The sequence below is a fragment of the Pavona decussata genome, unplaced genomic scaffold, assembly GCF_977016875.1.
Source record: "Pavona decussata unplaced genomic scaffold, jaPavDecu1.1 SCAFFOLD_371, whole genome shotgun sequence".
Lineage (NCBI taxonomy): Eukaryota > Metazoa > Cnidaria > Anthozoa > Scleractinia > Agariciidae > Pavona > Pavona decussata.
In genome coordinates, this window is record NW_028145747.1 from 1,620,452 (window position 1) to 1,643,699 (window position 23,248).

The 23,248-nt window shown below is 38.4% G+C and overlaps 1 long non-coding RNA gene across 3 annotated transcripts in view; it reads right to left on the minus strand.

The window, feature by feature from the left end:
- Positions 1–23,248, minus strand: part of LOC146452409 (uncharacterized) — an 87,390-nt gene that overhangs the window by 14,931 nt on the left and 49,211 nt on the right. For all 3 annotated transcript variants that reach the window (XR_014859761.1, XR_014859760.1, XR_014859759.1), the window contains one exon: positions 6,088–6,379. This is a non-coding gene — a long non-coding RNA (uncharacterized LOC146452409). The remainder of the gene's footprint in view (positions 1–6,087; positions 6,380–23,248) is intronic.

The window sequence follows — 23,248 nt, forward strand, 5'->3', positions numbered from 1 at the left end:
TTATATAGCCCAGCGCTGCTGTGGCCTTATGCAATATGTCTGCCCATTAAAGGCTTTGGAACAAAAGTTGAGATTATATTAGGCTTAGTGCTGGACTGGACTTGTGCAGCCTGTCTGCCCATTGAGATTAGAGTTTACCATTGTTACAGTTATTTAATAAGCACAGTGCCGCCTTTTACAGGCACGTCGTCTGATTATTTTTCTATCTTATTCATGAGTCTCTTGTTTTACATTTTCGAATCTTATCTTGTAATAATATTTATTTCCTAATTTATACTTTCCCAGGTTATGATTGTTTTCTTCTGCAATACGGCATTTGTTATCCAATAAATTTGGGTGGGGATGAAGTGCTCCACACAGGTCACCCTTTGCCCCATAGACTCATATGGTCAGTTGTCTTGGTAGAATGGGACCCCAGGATAGCTTTGTTACCATGGTAACAATGAGTTCATGCTAAGTTTTCAAGAGGATTAGGACCTCTAAATGGCCTGGGGATTAAAACCCCGTGAGAGGATTACAACCTCTAAATGGCCTAAGGATTAGGACCCCGTAAGAGGATAAGGACCTCTCGGTGGCCTGGTGATTGGACCTTAGAGAGGATTAGGACCTCTAAATGGCTTGGGGATTTGACCCCACAACAGGCTTAACACTCTCGTTGCCTAGCAACTCAACCTGTATGAACATTTATAAAGCAATTCGAGTTCTTCATCCCCCTGTTGTTCTGTCTGATTTCATGGGTTGGGAGCATTAAAGAGAGACAAATCAAGTTACAAGGGAATTGAACAGATATAACATTAAATAAAAAGGGGAAAAAACCTATAAATTATCCCTGACTTAAATTTTTTTTAACTTGTCTAAACTATATGCCCTAGCGCCAACAGATAAGCCGGGAGTTCCAGGCATGTACTCCTCTATACAAGAAAGATCTTTGTCCTGTCTTGGTAGAGAGCTTGGTAGATAGTAATAATAAAAGCGGAGCTCCAATTTTTATCATAGCATTTATAGAAATCTGCTTTGCGTATGAACGTAATAACCTAACCAGTTTCTCATCCTTTCTGCAGTTATATATATATTTATTGCATATGCAGCAAACTGCCCATCAACAATAACAACAACAATGTAATACAGAGGGCAATTTTTTTTTTGAATGCTGATTTGTTGTAACAGAGGGCAATTTTTCTTAATTTTCCTTTCCCTGAGGGCAAGATTACTTACTTCTGATAGGTCGAGCGGCGAAAATACTCGCTCCAGATTGGCTGAGCACGCCAGTTCTACATTTCGTTGGTTTCTTCATTTTGCGTTCAAAAATAACGAGTTCTTTCAAGTTCTTTGGAGTTCGACTGTTTAAGCCGGGTTGTTTGTACCACAAATACATGGAAATCAAGTGCTGCAGCTAGAAAGAAAATTCCTAAAAGTTAAGTTTTCGTGTCTCTTACAAGAAACAGCAAACGATTATTTGTGTCAAAAGCTAAAAACTTGGATCGGATTGACATTTGTTTAGCTAAGAAACTGAAATCAGTCATGGCAAACACTGAAGTGCTTTCATCTCGCTACTTCTTCTGACAACGAATGATAACCGAGCATAACAGTGTCCTTTTGATGGGAGGAAGGAGCAGGTCAAATTCAGTGGAAGAAATTACTCCCTAAGTTCCTTTTTTAGATCCACCGTTTGCTATTTTTATCGATCTATTTTCGCTGATTTCCAAGCAGTAGGAAGCTTTACAGCGCAGGTGAACAATAAATTGATGCCTGACATTAAGTTTTATCGTTGTTAGTTTACTCCTGAATTAAACTTATATTCTCTCTTACTCCATTACATGTGTAAAATTAAGAACTCAGTCAATATTGCTCCTACTGAAATCTATAGCTAAATAAACGTCAAGAAAAGGAGAACACGGGGAAATCACTCTTGGTTTCTTTAAGTGTGTTCACAACTGAATGAGAACCGTGCGGTGCGAACGAAACTGCCCCGAAACAAAATGTTCAAAACTTAGTTTCTCCACGAATATTTGTCCTACCGAAACGATTGAAGTATATTTGTAAAGCTTGAAACATGTAAAATAAGGAAAAAAGTTATATTGATTGTTACTCAGAAACGCATTAGACTAGGAAACGGCTAGCAAGTTGCCTAAATTGGTAGGAGTTGCGTTCAAGTTAACAGAGTAAGAAAAATTCACCGTCGTTTGCTCATGTTCTCCCTTAATGCCTTAGATTAGGTCATTTCACGTTGTTGTTTTGTGGAGGACGGCAAAGAAATGTATCAAAATTTAATTGCGGAGCGATTTTTTTTTGTTCAAATGTTGTTGCTACCGTCGTCGTTGTTTAACAGGGTTCCCAGACTTATTTGGCGCTCGGATAAAAATGTTTGAAAAAATCATAACTCAGTCAATATTGCTGCTACTAAAACAATTCTGGCCCTTACAAAAATTTTAACACTTTAACGCTTGGTTGTGGCCTGAAATATTAAAGTGTTTAAAACTTGTGCGTGTTTATAGAGTCCAAGCGCATTGAAGCAGAGCGGCGCAAATGCGTTGCATGTACACGGCTCCAAAACAAAATGTTCAAAAACTAATTTCTCTGCGAATATTGGTGGCATCGAAACGTTTAAAGTATCTGTGTACAGCTTGAAACACGTAACATAAACAAAAAATATCGATAGTTGCCTGGAAGAAAGCATTTTCGTTTCCAAATGATTTGTAAACGGCCTTCAAATTACACGTCATGATAATTTTTTGGTGTAATAGCAACTGAGCGGCCCGGAGAAAAATGTTTGGAAATTCAAAACTGTATCAATTCTGCTCCTGTAGTAATAATTCTAGTCTCTATAAAATAAACTTTAACAAATGGAGAATACGGGAAAATAGTCTTTGGTGTTTGGTAGAATTATTTCAGAGCTTTTAAACTTGTGTGTGTTTACAACCACATGAGAGCCGTGTGGTGCGAATGAGAAAAACACGGCCACGAAAAAATATTTTTTCAAAAATTAATTTAATAAACGATTAAAGTATCTGTGTACAGCTTGAAACACGTAACATAATGAAAAATTATCGATTGTTGTCTGGAAGAAAGCATTTTCGTTTACAAATGACCTGTAAACGGCCGTCGAATAAAGTAAACATGATATTTTCTGCGAGAGCAAGATAGCGCCCAGGGAAAAATGTTTGGAATTTTAAAACTGTGTCAATTCTGCTCCTATAGTAAGTAATAGTTCTAGTCTCTATTTTAAAATAAACGTTAACAAATGGCGAATACGGGAAAATAATCTTTGGCTTTTGGTAGAATTATTTCAGAGCTTTTAAATTCGTGTGTGTTTACAGACACATGAGAGCCGTGCGATGCGAATGAAAAAAACGGCCACGAAACAAAATGTTCAAATCCGTGAATCCGTGAATATTAGAGAAATCGCGGAGCTCTGTACGGCACGCAGCGTAGAGTGCCCACAAAGTTTATTCCATACATTAGTAGATTGGTGTTAGTACTTTTGAGTTAAAATAGACTTGACCCTAAGTCAGGTCCCACATTTGTGAAAATAGGCTTTAACTACATGTATGCCACGTTTAATGCATCCTGAAGTTTAGCAGGAGGTATTTTGAAAAAATTGTAACAGTCAAAATTTCACAGAAAACAAAAGTTGAACATTTAAGTTGTTATTGACAAATGGAATTTCAATTTGTAAAATATTCAAGCTTTTTGAGCCAGGAATGACGTTTTGCCAGCGCCAGCATGCCAATGTATAGATAAATTGTAGAGTCCCCAAACTTAAGGTAAATTGGGTAGTTTTGGGGTCACCTTGTAAACCGTCTCGCCAACAACGGAAAAAAAAACGCATTGAGCTCAGTAAATGTGATATTTGATTATGGGATATAATGATTGATGTTCGTAGAAAAAATCAGGCAAAATCCGGTGAGGGTAAAAGGAGGAAAGAGTTTGCGGAATGGTATGTGGAATGGCGTGCGAAAAGGAATAATTATGCGAAATACGATTTACGCGGTATATAAATTAACTGAAGAGCGCGTCATGTTTTCGCGCCAATTTTATAAGAGCAGCAGCTTTTTTGATGCCGCGGACTCTTGCTCAATATTAACAACAATTCGAGGATTTGATCGTCTGATTGTTGATTTGGAAGAAGTGAGAGTAAAGAAAACGATGAAAACTGTTTATAGTTTTTGCATTCAAGAAACTATGAGTAAATCCGTAGTAAATTAAATTTCCTGTTTACTTTACTCCATGCGACTTCGGTTGACAAAAATAACGTGGCAGCGTGAAGTCTTCTCAGGACAAAGATTGATCCTTTACCGAGTGCAAATAATAAACCTTTTTTTTCTTTTGTTTTAAACCCTCGGTGAAAGATCAATTCTCATACCCTGTATCCTCGCTGATTCATTTATCATGAGCGGGAAAATGAACAACAATTTGACCAAAATGCATTTGTGATAAGAATAGTTTCACAACTTTTGAAACAACCAGTGTCGATAATTAGACACCATACTTGTCGTCTGCTTTTTTGCTCTAGGGCTTTTTCGCTTTTAAATCTCATTTTAGGTTGGGACGTCTGGCACTGAAAGACCTTAGTTAAAGACGGATATGTTTAGTTCGATAACGCGTAACTGAACTATAGCTACCTGAATCGCCGTATTAAATAGCTAGGTAGCTGGCAATCTCGTACCCAGAGTCTTCAGGCTTCGGGAAGAGTCTGGGGACATCGAATTTAATAACCGCAGGATTTCTGCGGTAAAACAATGGAAACCGTTTCGGAACAGCCAATCAAAAAAATTGAATTTTTTCGATGTCCCCAAAGTCTTCCCGGCGTTGCCCCGCTGACCAAAAAGCCTGAAGACTCTGGGTACGAGATTGGGTAGCTAGCTCAGCAGCTCAACAGGGACTTGCGCACTCGTCGCTCGACGAAAATGTAAGGTAAGAAAGAGTAGAACATATTTTTCCCATGAGTTATACAAATTGTAACCGTCAAAGAGTCTGATAAAATGACCGAGTTTAAATATAAAATTTCTCACATAATAGTTTTGGCCTTGGACCGATGTTATTTCTCCAGTCTGGTGTTGCTTTTTGTCTAGGCTACTCGCTGCCACGTTCTTTTTGCCAACTAGAATCTTAATTTATTCTTAGTTCCTTGAATGCGAAACTTCATCGATTTCTTCACTGTCACTTCCTAACCAGCGATCAGACATGTTCTATCCCAGGCGTATATTTTCTAATCCTAGATCTGTTGTTTGGTTGTTTAATAGTCCGCAACATCGAAAAAACTGCTGCTCTTATAAAATTGGCGCGAAAACAGGATGCGCTCTTCAGTTAATTTATTTCCCGCGTAAGTCGTATTTCGCATAATTATGCCATTCCGCACGCCATTCCACATACTATTCCGCAAACTCTTTCCTCCTTTTACCCTCACCGGGCAAAATCGGTGAAAAGCCGAAATTTGACTTATCCGTTCTAACGCAGACAGCCTCTAAAAACGTCTCGCCATGAAGACCGCGAGACTTTATCCTAATTGTTATGGACACTATAGGTTAACAGTAAATTTTTGCCAATTAAAATGTGTTACAGAAATTATTAAAATGATAGTTAAAACGTTTCTCTGGTTAAAAATTAAATATGTATACGTATAGAAAACACAATTTTTTAAAAAACCCAACGTTTCGGACAAAACTTCGGCCTTCATCAGGGGATAGTGATTAGAATTTTACTTTTTAAATTTCTTATCACTTCCCCTGATGAAGGCTGAAGTTTTGGCCGAAACGTTGGGTATTTAAAAAATTTGATTTTTTAACGTACATATATTTTTAACCAGAGAAACGTTTTAACTATCATGAATAAAAGTGGTTTCAGGTCCATTTTTAAAAGTTTACCCTATAATTATGTAACTAACTCTACGAATGTAGAAACTGCGTTAAACTTTGAGAATTATTTAGAGCAGAGATATATGCTACTTACAAACAACTTCGCTTCTAAGAGGGTACTGTCAAAAAGGCGTGCCAACTTCTGAAAAGCAGTTGAGGCACTTAGTGGTTACGATCTCAATTAAGCAAGTTAGTAACTAAGAGAACTCCATTTATTTGAAGGCAGCCTCACCTCTGTTAGCACTTATTACGTTTTCTTTTTCATTATGTTCCAAGGATGCTGCTGGTGTGTCTGATTGCCAACTTCAACCCATTATGTCAGTTCACTATACTAAGTTCTCAGAAGGTCTGTGTGCAAGCTTTACTCCACTAGGAGTGGAACCATGACCTGTATCGACGCTGTATCCGGTGCTCGATAGCGTTGAACTGCAATGGCTCAGTGTGGTTTCCTACTTTACTAGCATCCGTGTTATTATGTTCATTTGGTAGTCTGCTTATTGTGCCGGAGTGGTTTCTTCTTCCACCTACAAAAAATTAACCCAGTCAGTACCTCCAACGAGTACGAATATCAAATGGCTTTCAGCGATTTTAAACTCGTCGGTGCAACGCGGGGGTTGTGCCCTGTGGAAAGGAGCAACTTTACATAGATACATAGATACATAGATACATAGATACATACATATATACATACATACTTTATTGAGACTCCATTCAACAGGGACTTTCAGCAACAATGTTAACTATTACATAATAATTAAGAAAAGAAAACTTATTTACGGTAATTTAATGAAATTCAAAATATGTTCAAAATTGTTCAAAAAATATATTAAAAATCATTTCGTATAAAACATATTATTTAAAAGTGTCCGCTTAAAACCATCAATTTCTTTAATGTTCTGTGTCGGTTCTTTTAAACAATATTTTTGTACGAAGTTTGCTCTGATTGCACATTCAAAGTGTTCATCGAGAATGCTTATGTTTTGTTTTTAGAATTGTTATTAATTGTACCATTTTACCTTTTTACAAATTACTAGATTGCGGAACGTGAAGAATGAATTACATTAAACATTCCGTTTCTATCTTATTCCAGAGTAGCCAGAGATCGAATTAAACTATAAAAAAATCTTCATTGTACTGGATGACATGTCCATTTAGGAGAAAATCGGGTAGATGTCAGCAAGGTTCGGATTACCACATTGGCAGATTTATGTAGGTAAAGATTACATTGACGTATTTTACCTTAGGAAGATGAAGAACGTACTTATAATGTGAGACATTACGCAATGGGTCCAGTTGAGAAGATGTTTTAAAAAGCAACATGTGCCCACCCCATCGTCTCATCATCTTAGCGGGAACTAAAAGCTTTGAAAGTTTTGTGAAATATGAAATGACTCCATCATAGTCGTGTTCTCGGAAGCGAGATGAAAACCGAGGCACCGTTCACTTTCAGTGGGGTAGGGTAGAAAAAGAAAATGCCTTTATTTGCAGTGAGTAAATTAAGTGAGTGGAAAGGATATTCCAAAAAAAGGCCACTTCGGAGGATTGAGGTGGAGCAGGGAGAGAGCGCTGAGTACAAATAATCATATTTTTAAAATTGCGTTGGCGTTGATCCCGCCCTGCTAATAGTGGCTAATAAGATTTTGCAGTTTCTCTCAAATAGTTTCCAATTCTGTATTGCGGATTCCGCCTTCCAGATGACCGGATCCTTGTATTCCACAGTTTTGGGATTTATTGCTTTGCATACGCCTTCCACTGGCGAAAACCGATCCGCAGTAGGGTAGGGCAGGGCAGTGGTGCAGCTTTTGAACTTAGCTGAGGTTTTTGTCCAAATACCCATTGCAGGGAATTTGTGGATGGTCAAACGAGTCTCTAAATGTCTGAAAAAATTTGTTAGACAGTCCACTAAAACGGTCAAAAATCTATATTGCGTCACATTCCTCGACTGTACCTCTCCTTTTCCTCACAGGAGGCGGGGTATGGTCAATTAAGGTTTGGTGCATAGTTAATTTCCGTGACTTCTTCAATGCAAGAAGACAATTTTGGGGAAAATTTTGGAACTTTTTCGTCGACACAAATTGAATTTGCAGGGAGACAAAACTTATATACATTGAAAGCATTTCATGTGGTCTTCAGTTTGCGATCGAGGAACAAAGATTCTGATCCCAGCAAGAAAGATCAGCCTTCAGAGAAGATTAGCTGTTTGCATGAACCGGCAGAGAAGGTCAGTATGGCGTATCGCTGTAGTTGTTTAAAGGAGGAGTCCTCATGTATTACAGTTCGTTCAACCCTAAGACCCCTACGAAGCAAAAGACTTTTCAGAACTCAAAACCTTAGAGCAAGGATAGTGGACTCAAACCACCAGAAGTTTTTTAGTGATTAAGACAATTTGAATACATTTTCCTATATAAACAAGGTGAGAGGGAACAACATAGTATTTGTGACGCTTCATTGGGTCATGGTATTAAAAGAATAGGCGAAAATTGCATATTTATTTTTCGCACAAATAAATAAAACAAATCAATTGCACCATGTGGAAATGTTTTGCAGTATCGTTAATACATATCTACGATGACTACAATTTAGGATTTCACTGAGGCGGTGACTACGCTGAACCAGTAACAGAATCTCTGATCGTGTTTGAATCATTTTTAATAATGACATATGCGACAGATTGATTCGATAAAACGTTGTCTTCTGGAACGGCTTTTGAGTTTTGCCGCATTTACTATTTCAAAAGGAAATGAATGGAACTGAATCGATGTTTCACTAATCCTGTTATTGCAATAGGCTTTGCTCAGTGTCGAATCTTTGCTCCATTTGAATTTTTCACCTTTAAGTAAATCGATTCAACATATACCAGTTGAATATTTATTGCGAAATAATGACATTTTCAGTAGAAAAAAGCAAGCATGTTTTGCGGCGTGCCCATAGCATGCAAATGCTTGACTTTATGCTGTAGCCGTAAACAGAGACTCTACTGATTGATACAAACAATCAGTTATGTGGTAATTATATGTTCTGTTTTGTTTTGGGTTTAATCTATAGCTAAATTCTTGCACTTGCAATTGACCGCTAGAATTTAAATTTTAATCACGGTTTTAGAACTACAGTGGCTCATTTCGTGAATGGATTCGCTATTGGTGAGATCTTCTAGAACGAAGAAAGGCTTCTGTGGAATGATGCCAATTTATACAAAAAGGTCATGCAGAAGACAACCGCACGTTTTCCACTGCGCGAAGGTGCATTCGTTGTGCTTTTGAAGGCATTTTTTATTGCTTTTAAGTGAAAGTCAATGTTATTCCCTTTACGAGTATCAAATAATTTGTGTTGATTGCGACGGAGGCCACATGCCTCGCTTAATATAAACTGACCTGCTGTTTGTGCATGAACTTGTAGGACTAGTGGCTTTCCGTGGCAGGCAGAGAAGATGTTTTTAGCCACTGCTTAGCCGAGGGACTGATCATGAGTAAAAAGATTATTAAACTAAAATAAAAAAAGAGGTGAAAGAGGGTCGTGGATTGTGTGTGTTAAACAACAGTAGGCTAATGGCGGCAAATGATTTAAATTTTTAACTTTCTTCCAGATTACCAACCTCAGGTTTTTATTGTGAACGTCCTTCGCTACGTGTTCCCTAATTTTAAAAGAATAATTTACTCGGTTTTCATTTGTCCGTCTGTCACGTTTAAAGATAGCTGATACACTTGCGTGTGAATCAAATCATTCACTAGCTCATCCATTCTTTATTTCGTAGTAATTATACGTTCTGTTTCTTTTTGGTTCAACCTATTGCTAAATTCTAGTATGACCGCGAGAATCTTTATAATTGTTTTGAATTTTGATATTTTTAGAACTATTGTGACTCGTTTCGCGAGCGGAGATCTTCTAGAGGGAAGAAGGTTGAAATGATAGCAATTTATGCAAAAACTGACATGAGGTCATGGCCAGAAGACAACCGCGTCTACTTCACTGCGCGAAGGTACATTGACTGTGCTTTTGAAGCAGATTTATTACTTTTAACTGAAAATAAATGTTCCTCCCTTTAGGAGTATAAAATAATTTGTCTTAATTGTGACCGAGGCCGCATTAAAACTTGCAGTTTGTGCATGAACTTGTAGGACTAGTGGCTTTCCGTGTAGTCAGATTAATCCTTTGGAGTACTAGAGGCAGTGAAGATGTTTTTAGCCACTGTTTAGCCGAGGGACTGATCAGCAGTAAAAAGATGATTAAATTTGCGGTGGAAGAGGTGCGTGGATTATTCAAGTGAAAATGTGAGAGGTCATGAAAACTCCAATTTGATAACCAGTGAATTAGTCTTCAAGATACCGATTAAAGTATATATGTGTGTGTTAAACAACAATAGGCTCATGGCCGCAATTCGGAAATTAATGATTTAATTTTCAGGTTTTTACTGTGAAAGTCCTTCGCTACGTGTTACCTAATTTTAAAAAGGGAATTTCCTCGGTCTTAATTTTTCCGTCTGTCACGTTTCAAGATAACTGATGCACTAGCGCGTGAATCAAATAGACCAAATAATTCACTAGCTCATCCACTCTTGATTTCCTAAAAATTAATCACTGGGGAAATAACTTGCAAGTCGATGCTGTTAGTTTGTCTTCAGCATAGTATTTTTTTTTTGCGAATGACGTTTTTACCAGAGAAAGCAAGCATGTTTTGCGGCATACCCATAGCAATTTCTTGACCTTATACTGGAGCTTAAACAGAGACTCTATCGATCGATACAAACGGAATTATGTGGTAATTATATGCTCTGTTTCTTTTTGGGTTCAATCTATAGCTAAATTCTAGTATGACAGCTAGAATCCTAATAAATGTTTTATATTTTGATATGTTTAGAAGCACAGTGGCCCGTTTCGAGAATGAAGATCTTCTAGAACGGAGAAGGTGGAATGATGCCAATTTAAAGTGCACAAATTAGGTCTTGCAGAAGCGTGTACTCCACTGCGCGAAGGTGCATTTGCTGTGCTTTTGAGGGCATTTTTTTAATTATTGATTTCGTACTGAAAGTAAATGTTCTTCACTTTAGGAGTATAAAATAATTTGTCTCAATTGCGACCGAGGCCGTATGCCTCGCTTAATATAAAACCTGTAGTTTGTGCATGAACTTCTGGGACTAGTAGCTTTCGTGTAGAGGCAGTGAAGATGTTTTTAGCCACTGTCTAGCCGAGGTACTGACCATGATTAAAAAGATTATTAAATTTAAAAAAAATTGAGGTGAAAGAGGGTCGTGGATTATGTTTGTGACAATAATAGGCTCATGGCCGCAAATGATTTAATCAAGTTTAACTTACTTCAAGATTGCCAACTTTAGGCTTTTATTGTGAACGTCTTTCGCTACGTGTTACCTAATTTTAAGAAGATAATTTTCTCGGTCTTCATTTGTCCGTCTGTCACGTTTCAAGATGGACTTGCGTGTGAATCAAATCATTCACTAGATCATCTATTCTTGATTTCGTAAAAATTTAATACTTGGAAAATAACGTGCGAGTGGAACATGTTAGTTTGTCTTCAGCATACTATTTTTTTTTTTGCGAATAACGTTTTTACCGGAGAAAGCAAGCGTGTTTTTTGCGGCATGGCCATGGAAATTGCTTGACTTTATGCTGGAGCGTAAACATGCAGAGACTCTATCTATTATTACAAACAATCGGTTATGTGGTGATTATACGTTCTGTTTCGTTTTCGGTTCAATCTATAGCTAAATTTTAGTATGATCGCTAGAATCCTAATAAATGTTTTGAATTTTGATATTTTTAGAACCACAGTGGCTCGTTTCGTGAATAGAGATATGCTAGAGCGAAGAAGGTTGAGGTGATAATAACAATTTATACAAAAACTGAGGTCATGGCCAGAAGACAACCGCGTCTACTTCACTGCGCGAAGGTACATTCACTGTGCTTTTGAAGCACATTTATTACTTCTAACTGAAAATAAATGTTTCTCCCTTTAGGAGTATAAAATAATTTGTCCTAATTGTGACCGAGGCCGCATTAATACTTGCAGTTTGTGCAAGAACTTGTACGACTTGTGGCTTTCCGTGTAGTCAGATTAATCCTTTGGAATACTAGAGGCAATGAAGATGTTTTTAGCCACTGTTTAGCCGAGGGAATGATCGTGAGTAAAAAGATCATTAAATGTGAGGTGGAAGAGGTGCGTGGATTATTATGTGAGAGGTCATGAAAACTCCAGTAACAAGTCAAAGTCATTCAAGATACCGATTAAAGTATATATGTGTGTGTTAAACAACAATAGTCTCATGGCCGCCAATGATTTTATTTTAAACTTACTTCAAAATTGCCAACTTCAGGTTTTTACTGAGAAGGTCCTTCGCTACGTGTTAAACCTGATTTTAGAAAGAGAATTTTCCCGGTGTTCACTTTTTCCGTCTGTCACGTTTCAAGATAGCTGATGCTCTTGCGTGTGAATCAAATCATTCACTAGCTCATCCATTCTTGATTCCGTGAAAATTAATCACTTGGGAAATAACTTGCGAGTCGATCCTGTTAGTTTGTCTTCAGCATGGTATTTTTTTTTTTTTTTGCGAATGACGTTTTTACCAGAGAAAGCAGGCATGTTTTGCTACCTGCCCATAGCAAATACTTTACTTTATACTGGAGCGTAAACAGAGGCTTCCATCGATCGATACAATCGCAATTATGTGGTAATTATATGTTCTGTTCAATCTATGGCTAAATTCTAGTATGACTGCTAGAATCCTAATGAATGTTTTATATTTTGATATTTTTAGAACCACAGTCTCCCGTTTTGTGAGAGGAGATCTTCTAGAACGAAGAAGGTGGAATGATGCCAATTTAATGTGCACAAATTAGATTTTGCAGAAGCGTGTATTCCACTGCGCGAAGGTGCATTCGCTGTGCTTTTGAAGGCATTTTTTATTACTTATTTCTTGCTGAAAGTAAATGTTCTTCACTTTAGGAGTATAAAATAATTTGTCTCAATTGCGACCGAGGCCGCATGCCTCGCTTAATATAAAACCTGCAGTTTGTGCATGAACTTGTGGGACTAGTAGCTTTTCGCGTAGAGGCAGTAAAGATGCTTTTAGCTACTGTTTAGCTGACCATGAGTAAAAAGATTATTAGGGTTAAAAAAAATTGGGGTGAAAGAGGTGCGTGGATTATTCAAGTGAAAATGTGAGACGTCATGAAAACTTCACTGAGTAACCAGTGGAATAGTCTTCAAGATACCGATTAAAGTGTATCATGTGTGTCAAAAAACAATAGGCTCATGGCTGCAAATTATTTAATTTTTAAGTTACTTCAAGATTTCCAACTTTAGGCTTTCACTGAGAAAGTCGTTTGCTACGTGTTACCAGAGAAAGCAAGCATGTTTTGCGGCATGACCATAGCAAATGCTTGACTTCATGCTGGAGCGTAAACAGAGACTCTATCGATCGATACACACAATCACTTATGTGGCAATTATTTGTGTTCTGTTTCTTTTTAGGTTCAATCTATTGCTAAATTCTAGTATGACCGCTAAAATCCTAATAAATGTTTAGAATTTTGTTATTTGTAGAACCACAGTGGTTCGTTTTGTGAGTGGATATATTGTGTAGAACGAAGAAAGGAGGAATGATGCCAGTTTACATGAAAAGGTCATGCAGACAACCGCGTCAACTTTAGTGCGTTAAGGTGCCGCCATTCACTCTGCTTTTGAAGGTATATTTTATTACCTCTAACTGAAACTGAATGTTCTTTCCTTTACTGAGTATAAAATAATTTGTCCTAATTGTGACCGAGGCCGCATTAAAACTTGCAGTTTGTGCCTGAACTTGTAGGAATAGTGGCTTTCTGTGTAGTATTAATCCTGAATAGAGACAGTATCTGAAATTAAAGCAGGGGAAGAATAAACTAACGTGACCATAGTTCTTTGTGGGATAGTAGGTAAATGTTATCAGAGCTGAGAAACTAAATGTATATATATGTATATATTTTAAAGCAATCAACAGGGAACAATTTGTACAATTCCATAAGCTGCAAGCTCAATAGAAAAATCTCGTCCAAATTAACAGTTACTTTAAACCAACGAAACTTCTTACTAGGTAACCTAAGACTACCTCTTTTGGGCCTTGTGGTCTAAGTAGGTTAATTTTTGCATATGAATCAGATTCCGTGCAATTCGCTTGCGTGCCATCTTTTGCGATGATCAATACGGAATGAGGAGTCTTAACCCTTCTTAATGACCTTCGAAATACTTTAAACTTCAGTGTTTATCAAACTGACCGACTTGTTGCCGAACAGTTGCCGCCAGAGTTATAATAGACTGTAAATTTAATTGTCTGTCATGAATTGCAATCATCCTCTTCTTTTGAAACGGGAAATTATCCATTCCTATGTGACGATTTTCTGCAAGTTTGCACCCGGCCACTAGCGAGCAAAAATAGAGACACTCTACAAATCACACAGAGGATGAAGTATAATGATTTAACATTAGAATTAAAACACATAAATATATATTTTGAATTAGCTCAAGGTATTTAGGTTATTTTCTTTAAGACTTTAAGACTTAAGAGTTGACTTTATTGGGCAGCCAAAACAATAAAAACAACAACATATGCAAAAGGAAGAAAATTGTTACTTCTGCAGACGAAAAAAATGTTAAGTTGTCACTAGTAGAATTGTTCGATTCAAACAGGCTTTTTTGTATTCGATGCTGTACATACATACGTATAAAAATACATACACTTTATTTGATAACGCAGGCTGATGTGGACCTGCCTAAAGTAAACTAACGAATTTACAGGAAGAAAATAATGACAAAAAATGTGTTACAACATGTGAGCGAATGTGTATTACGCATGTATGATTAAGAAGACTAAAAGGAGATGGATTATTGAGAATAAAAATGGAGTCAAGAATAATAAAAGGAGTCATTCTTGTTCATAAGGAGGGAGCCCTCTTCATCGAAGCTAAAGTCATTGATGGTTTTGTAAGCGTTTTTTGAAGGTGTCGACGTTATCACAGTTCTTGACTTTGTCGGAGAGAGCATTCGATATCATAGTACCTCTGTGCTGAAGGGAAAGTCTTCCTAATTCTTTATAAGGCCATGTGTAGTTCAAGTTGTTTTGTTCGTCTTGTCTTATGCTTTTTCTCTCTCAATACAAAGAAACCTTGGATCTGTGTTGGCGCCGCGAGGTGATATACTTGATGGCTGCGTTTAAAAATTGATTTGTTGTATATAAAAAGGATAATGGCTGCCAACTGACCATTTGGAGGACTTTCGTGTTGTCCGGCTCGATTGCTTGTTAATCGATTGTTAAATTTAGCTGCTTTAACTTAAATGGCGGACTCCGTGAAGGAAATTTGATTTTTGTGATTGATGAGAAAGGGAAAAACGTTGACTTGGATCAATGTGAATCGATGGAACTCTTTAAATCAATTAAAGGAAGAATTCTCATGGCTTTTAATGGAAATTCCGTGTCGCTAAGGGATGTTTCGTAAATTTCTTCTTATGCTGTTGCTTCAAATGCAATTGTTCATCTTAACACTGTCACTAAGGGTGATGCATTAGTTTGATGCATTACTGTTCGATGAGCACGAATTGTCGTGTAAAGTTCTACCACTTCCTTCTCTAATAATTAGTAAAAAGTGGGGATCTCCTTTTTCCGTCGAGTGCATGATTTGTGCCGAGTATATATCGACCGATATCTTACACAGAAGACCAGACAATTTGGCAAATAACAACATGCATGGATGTTCGGACAATTTTGTCTAATAAAAGGATACCAATATTCTTTGCTGATCAGTAAAGAGAAGTATGGAAAACTGAATAAGTCAGCTAAGGCAAGGTAAGACAAGCTGCTAATAAATTTCGTAACCTTTCAAAACCCCAGGTGAGGTTGAATTTCGCAGTGTCGTTCCTTCTGATTTTTATGTTGCTCATTGAAGAATTTGAAAAAGCCAGTTTTATGGCACTGACACGTAGTCAAACGCGATTGTCTAAAGAGATTCACTTTAAAGTCCATGGTTGATTCTGTAATCCTGAAGTTTGGGGTGCCGTTTCCTCTGGACGTTCTCGGCGTTACTATAGTTAACATATTCCGTGATTTTCGGCGCCCACCCTCCTGAGTGAAATGAAAATGGCCATCTCGATGGCGAAGACATCACTGCGTGGCATTAAGTTCCTAATCTTGCAAGGCAAATGTTCTCTAGTAATTGGCATGGCTTTTTTTCGATCAGTTGACATTTCGTAAACATTATCGTGGAGGCTTCACAGCCATATCCTGTTGATAGAAACTTTAGGTATATGTATGTTTCTTACAACATAATGATTATCTTGAAAAATGTAACACGTTTAAGAGATAAACAAATCGCAGTAGCAGTCAGTCAAAACTGTCTGGCATGATCGCAGTGTCTTCGCCCTTAGTTCCTTAATAGCCTCAACAAGGCAACTGTATTAATTCAGGCAATTCCTATCATTAATTGGCTACTGTTATGTCATTTGCTATAGGAACAAATGGACATATTTAACTTACGGGCAGTAATTGAACTAAAAATTCCCGCTTGAAGCCTTTCCCAGATGGAATCAGACTCTTGTTAGGCTGACGTCGTTTGGCTGCACCAGTTTAAAGCATTCAACAGTGATCCTGGCAAAGTCAAATCAGTCCAGCTGGATTATTTGTTTGAAATCGTAATCCTTGAATCTGCACTTTAGTGGAAACAATCTTGCGTGAGTTAGGAATGGTTCCAAAGAGAGTAATATTTATAAGCAGCATTGTACGTTTGCATACGTAACCCATTAACAAATGACAAACTTGATTAATTTTTAAGTCTCGTGTTTCAGTAACAAACTCAAGGGCGTTGTAATGTTATGGTGATCGTGGTTGTTTTTTGACCAAAAGTACATTCATAAATATTCCTTAAATTGGAAATTCTGCATACAGCAGATTGTAACAGATCTAGATCACAGTAGGCCAGTAATTCGTTTGTACGATATCAGCTTCACAGTGATATACATCTCTTGCACAATGTTGGCTTGCAGGCCGCTTCGCTTTCAGTTTAATGTTGCCGTCTTTAATGAATGAATGCTCAACAACGGTGACACGAAGTTGTACTAGCGACATAACTTGGCGACTTCATGTGTTTCTAAGAGAGATTCCCCAAACTTGTCACAACGTAGCTCGGGCCGGGCTCATCTGAATTTGAAGTATCGATGAGATTAGTATATATCAGCGGCATGGAATCCTCCTCCTCCAAAGGGTCAGAAGCTGCCCCTTTATCGATCAAACGTCCCATTAAAGGCAGATATGGTCTTTATTCTGATCATATCCAGCCACTGGGCTTGGCTCGTGTAAGAAAACCATATGCGCTCTGTGTTCTGTGTATTCCAAGTAGCCTTTGGATTAGCAAACCGTTCCGATTGGCAAAGAGAAATTTGGTTGGGCATGTCTTTCCTCTCTCTTTGTAGGGGATGAATCCAGTTCTTCCTCTGTTCAGGTCGGTCATGTTGTTGTCCCACCCAATTGGGTTCGTATTGCTGATTATGTTAATATTAATATTGATTTGGTTTGTATTGCGCAAATATTAATCCAAGAAATTTTTATCTGCGCATTACGTTGACTCAATATGTTCTCTCAAAGCTTTAATCTGGAGGTGGTTACTCTATCTGCCCTGTTTCGGAGGATCTTGTTAGAGCTACCTCTAGCAGCTATTATTTGGGCTGGACGACCTTAGCAGCCATTGCTTGAAAACAACGGCCTCTTCCATCTCTCCATCTCTGACTGCAATCTTTAACCTCAGTATTTCTTCTGTTTTTTCCCGACCTTTAGAAATTAAAACTGCGAAGGTTTCGCCGCTTCCCTAGGGTAGTTCGTTATTTGAACGATCCTATTATTGTACATTATAAGTTCTTGCTGTTGTCTGAATAATTATTGAGCAACAAGTACACCTAACTTTTGACGACGTCCTCTCGCAGCTCGAGTTGCTTCTGGATTCACAATTTGGTTTTTGAAGTTACTGCACGTGTGAGCTTGCTATCGTTGATCTTTTAGATCTTTCTCAGTGCTCTTCTATTTTTCTAAAACAACTCGTTGCGCCTTTGTGCAAGATCTGGATGGTCAAAGACTATGAGAACCAAAGAGCGGCAAAAATAATTTCGGCAAAAAAATGTCCTCCTCTTCGGCATCCTCTTCATCTTCAGCAAGCTTGAAGTAGAACATCAGCAGCAAGATGTAGCACTATGGATCTCACCCTGTCAGCCTTCTTGCCTCTCAATGGTAGATTGTGGTGGTCTAAATACTTATTTAATTCTGCCACAGTGAGCTTCCTGGAGTTACCACCTTCCAATAATTTCAGATTCTGCAGTCGTAATCATGTACTGTGAGCTAGTACTCGCTGAATGCCCTTCTTTCCTCTCTATACTGGGTTTCCAGTGCAGGCTTTAGAAAACCGTCATTTTGTAGATAGCGCCCATTGCAATCCCTTGATAATTGCTCTTTCTTCATGCTTTTTGAAAGGATGTACCCTTCCCCCTTATTCCTTCTCTCTCGCCCAGCTTCGCCTCCTAATACTTTTTCCGCTCTTCTAGAGTGATATATAATGCTCGTATAGTGATCCTATGGGATCTATGTAGTTTTCTGATAGTCCGAATGCATCCAAACACCCATAACCAAGCCTTTGTAGAAGCACGAAAAAAACAGATCTGTAACAAAGGCATTTTCCTCCTACTCAGTATTATCTTAAATTAAAGTTGTTAGGGTGTAGCATTAAGTTTTTGTATCGTCGTGTTGTAATGATTTCCTCCATTCAGTTCTCTTCCTGTATGATGTTCACCTGAGGGTTTCTGGTAGAGCATTATTGGTGATCCTTATATCCACTCTTTTGTGAAGAGGAAATTCCTTCACCCCCTTGTTCCTCACCTTAGTTTTCTCTGCTTCCCTGTGTTTCCTGCATTTCTCAACAGGCAAAACTTAATCATCGCGGTATAATAATAATAATATAATGGTAATAATAAAGACAATATTTAACGAGGGTAACACCAGAAAAGCTAACACAACATAATTAGGGTGGCCATCGATAAATATAAAATATAGAATTAAATGAGAAATTTAAGCCAATTTATATGTAATATAAACTGAAGTTAATGTGACAACCATGAAACCATCTGTATCAGTCACGCAAAGTGCTAACAAGACAATGACCACTGTGTTTAACTCTAAAGGTCAATTCGACCTCGTGCATTTGACATGCTGTGTCATAAGTAAGCCAATCACAATGCAGGAAGTGTCGCTGTCAATCAAAACATAGACTTCTCTCGCCTTCCCACGTGTAAAGTTCACAATTCTTCTCCATTTCAACTGTTACTTTCACAAACTACCACCCACCCACCCCCTTGACTTTTTAGTATATTTGCCACTTACGTTAGTAGTCTTGATCTATTCCAAGTAATCAATTTATCTGGCATTATTTGATATAGTACCAGGCATGTTGCCAGCTTCATATTCATGTCCACGCTCCTTTGTTCCGACTTCAGTAGTTATATAGCCCAGCGCTGTTGTGGCCTTATGCAATATGTCTGCCCATTAAAGGCTTTGCAACAAAAGTTGAGATTATATTAGGCTTAGTACTGGACTGGACTTGTGCAGCCTGTCTGCCCATTGAGATTAGAGTTTACCATTGTTACAGTTATTTAATAAGCACAGTGCCGCCTTTTACAGGCACGTCGTCTGATTATTTTTTTATCTTATTCATGAGTCTCTTGTTTTACATTTTCGAATCTTATCTTGTAATAATATTTATTTCCTAATTTATACTTTCCCAGGTTATGATTGTTTTCTTCTGGGTGGGGATGAAGTGCTCCATACAGGTCACCCTTTGCCCCATAGACTCATATGGTCAGTTGTCTTGGTAGAATGGGACCCCAGGATAGCTTTGTTACCATGGTAACAATGAGTTCATGCTAAGTTTTCAAGAGGATTAGGACCTCTAAATGGCCTGGGGATTAAAACCCCGTGAGAGGATTAGAACCTCTAAATGGCCTAAGGATTAGGATCCCGTAAGAGGATAAGGACCTCTCGGTGGCCTGGTGATTGGACCTTAGAGAGGATTAGGACCTCTAAATGGCTTGGGGATTTGACCCCACAACAGGCTTAACACTCTCGTTGCCTAGCAACTCAACCTGTATGAACATTTATAAAGCAATTCGAGTTCTTCATCCCCCTGTTGTTCTGTCTGATTTCATGGGTTGGGAGCATTAAAGAGAGACAAATCAAGTTACAAGGGAATTGAACAGATATAACATTAAATAAAAAGGGGAAAAAACCTATAAATTATCCCTGACTTAAATTTTTTTTAACTTGTCTAAACTATATGCCCTAGCGCCAACAGATAAGCCGGGAGTTCCAGGCATGTACCCCTCTATACAAGAAAGATCTTTGTCCTGTCTTGGTAGAGAGCTTGGTAGATAGTAATAATAAAAGCGGAGCTCCAATTTTTATCATAGCATTTATAGAAATCTGCTTAGCGTATGAACGTAATAACCTAACCAGTTTCTCATCCTTTCTGCAGTTATATATATATTTATTGCATATGCAGCAAACTGCCCATCAACAATAACAACAACAATGTAATACAGAGGGCAATTTTTTTTTGAATGCTGATTTGTTGTAACAGAGGGCAATTTTTCTTAATTTTCCTTTCCCTGAGGGCAAGATTACTTACTTCTGATAGGTCGAGCGGCGAAAATACTCGCTCCAGATTGGCTGAGCACGCCAGTTCTACATTTCGTTGGTTTCTTCATTTTGTGTTCAAAAATAACGAGTTCTTTCAAGTTCTTTGGAGTTCGACTGTTTAGGCCGGGTTGTTTGTACCACAAATACATGGAAATCAAGTGCTGCAGCTAGAAAGAAAATTCCTAAAAGTTAAGTTTTCGTGTCTCTTACAAGAAACAGCAAACGATTAATTGTGTCAAAAGCTAAAAACTTGGATCGGATTGACATTTGTTTAGCTAAGAAACTGAAATCAGTCATGGCAAACACTGAAGTGCTTTCATCTCGCTACTTCTTCTGACAACGAATGATAACCGAGCATAACAGTGTCCTTTTGATGGGAGGAAGGAGCAGGTCAAATTCAGTGGAAGAAATTACTCCCTAAGTTCCTTTCTTAGATCCACCGTTTGCTATTTTTATCGACCTACCGTCGATTGCATCTACCCGTGAACGCACGCGCCCAAAACATAGTCCAGTCATTTTGTGGCTGGACCTGCCACTAATTGCAACAGAACGTTTCTCTTCGCCAATCATTAAGAAATGGTATCTAGATGAACATACTAAAAGTCCCAAAGGATCCAAGCACGGGAACATGTCAAAATTTTAATGACTAATAACTCCCGATTTGGTGCAACATGGAAACGAGGTTAAAAACCAGAAGTTGGTTTTATTCTGCTTATTTATCTCCAGAAATGCACTTAATTCATCCAAATTTGATCAATTTTACTTCAGATACTTCTGCGAACTTTCACCTTGTAGATAACTTTACTTAATATGGTATAAGCTCAATTAAGCTCAAAGCCATGCAGTATTTCAAATTTTCACTTAGAAAGGTCTGTACTAAAGACATCCTGTAACATTTCATTATCGTCCAACAGTACCCAGCTACTAGGTACAACTGGTTTTCAATGATACTGATAACCAAGATATGTCTGACAAAAATAGAATAGGCTTTCGCAATACTATCTACGAAAATATCACACGTACGTACGCACGTTTTAATTTCTAACTCGTCGGAAATCAGTCACTCTAGGAAGTTCAATTATACAGCCGTTAAGAAGGCATACGCGTGTCACTAGAAGAAGCATTTCTTGACGTGTCAACTAGTACGTTCTGCTCTTTTACAGTTTTTTTTTTAGGATTCTGTTATTATTACTCGATCAGTAGACAGAAGGTCAGCGAGAAACACGCGTCGTGGGTGTTTTTGAGCAAAATTTCAATGACAACATCAACGTCAACATCCTGGTCATAGTGGATGTTTATGACAGCAAGGGAAAACTCTCGTTCACTATACATAGTTGCCTGTAAGTAAGCCTACAATCGGCTAAAAGATTGGCATTCTGAAGAGGTTATTAGGGTGCAGAGGATTCGTAACAACTTGTGAGTGTTGGGATAGAAATCATGGTCGCATTTAGCCAGAGCTTTAACCGCGTTGTGTAGTGAAGATTGCAGCTATTTTCGGCGCAACGGAGGAGTTCAAAGTCGATGACCTGAGGCAATAAAACTAAAGTGCATCTTTGAGCTGATCGAGACAGCGAGACAGTAGTCCTTCTGGGTAGCTAAGTGATCTAGCAAGGGAATTGCAAGAGCCCTCTTGAAATACTCTTCGGGCGTCGTTGCCTCCACGTCCCACGTTACTGCGATGCTCCTGTCGGCCTTGGAATAGAGGGTTCGATGCTGACTTTTCTTGCAAGAGTAGCAGCTGTCTCAAGCCATTGTTAAAACCGGGCGTCAATCTGCTCTCAGGATAGCTTGAGGTCGCCTTTGAGGTCATCAACTTGGCGGTATGCCTCGTACACATCAATGTCGTGTTTCTGTAGCCTAATGCTCAGGGGGTTTACGAACGATAAGTACTTCATAGCAGTAACTTGAGTGATGAGGAAGGGAAACCTCAATACAGCATTTAAAAGCGAACACGCTTTATTTCGACTTTCACTATTCCAGTTCCATGGAGTGTTGCTGTACTGGTTTTGGAACAGTCGCTCATGGGAGATGGCCTCAAGTGTCTTGACGACAGAAGGTAACATGTCAAAAAATACCTCGTATGCTTCATGCCTTTCGACCCATCGTGTAGACTCAAAAGCGTTGTTTTCTTTCTATCGGCAGCCTCCTTTTCTATAACTGCGAGCAAAAGCTGGTTTCGTTTAGGGGGGTTCCGGAACCCCTGGAACCCTCCCATGGGTACGCACCTGATTTGACGGGTTATCGTAAAATTCGTCCAATTTTTCTTTTCTTAAAACCAGGATGTTCTGAGGCAAATAGCAGTGGGATTTGCTTTTTGGTCCTAAAGTTCACGCTGCACGCCTGATGATAAATGGCATCGGCCGCTGGCAAATCATGAACATGTACCACTTCTGCCCACTCATCTTTCCTTTCGGAACAGGTTTGTTACACAGTATCTTTAGTGTCGAGGGTTGTCACCCTGAACACACCCCCTTGTCTTCTCTTTTCAGGTTCCTCGAAATCAACTTTCGTTTCACAGAATAAACAGTCAGTTTTAAAGTTGAAAGACTTTTCAGCCTTGCGATCAAAAGAACGGCGGCTACTTGATAATTGTGAAATGGTACTCTCCTGTTTCTTAGCTCTGGTGATGTTAGTTGGGTGACAGTATGTGCGGCGGTATGTTTGGTGTACCTTTTGACCGGAGCAG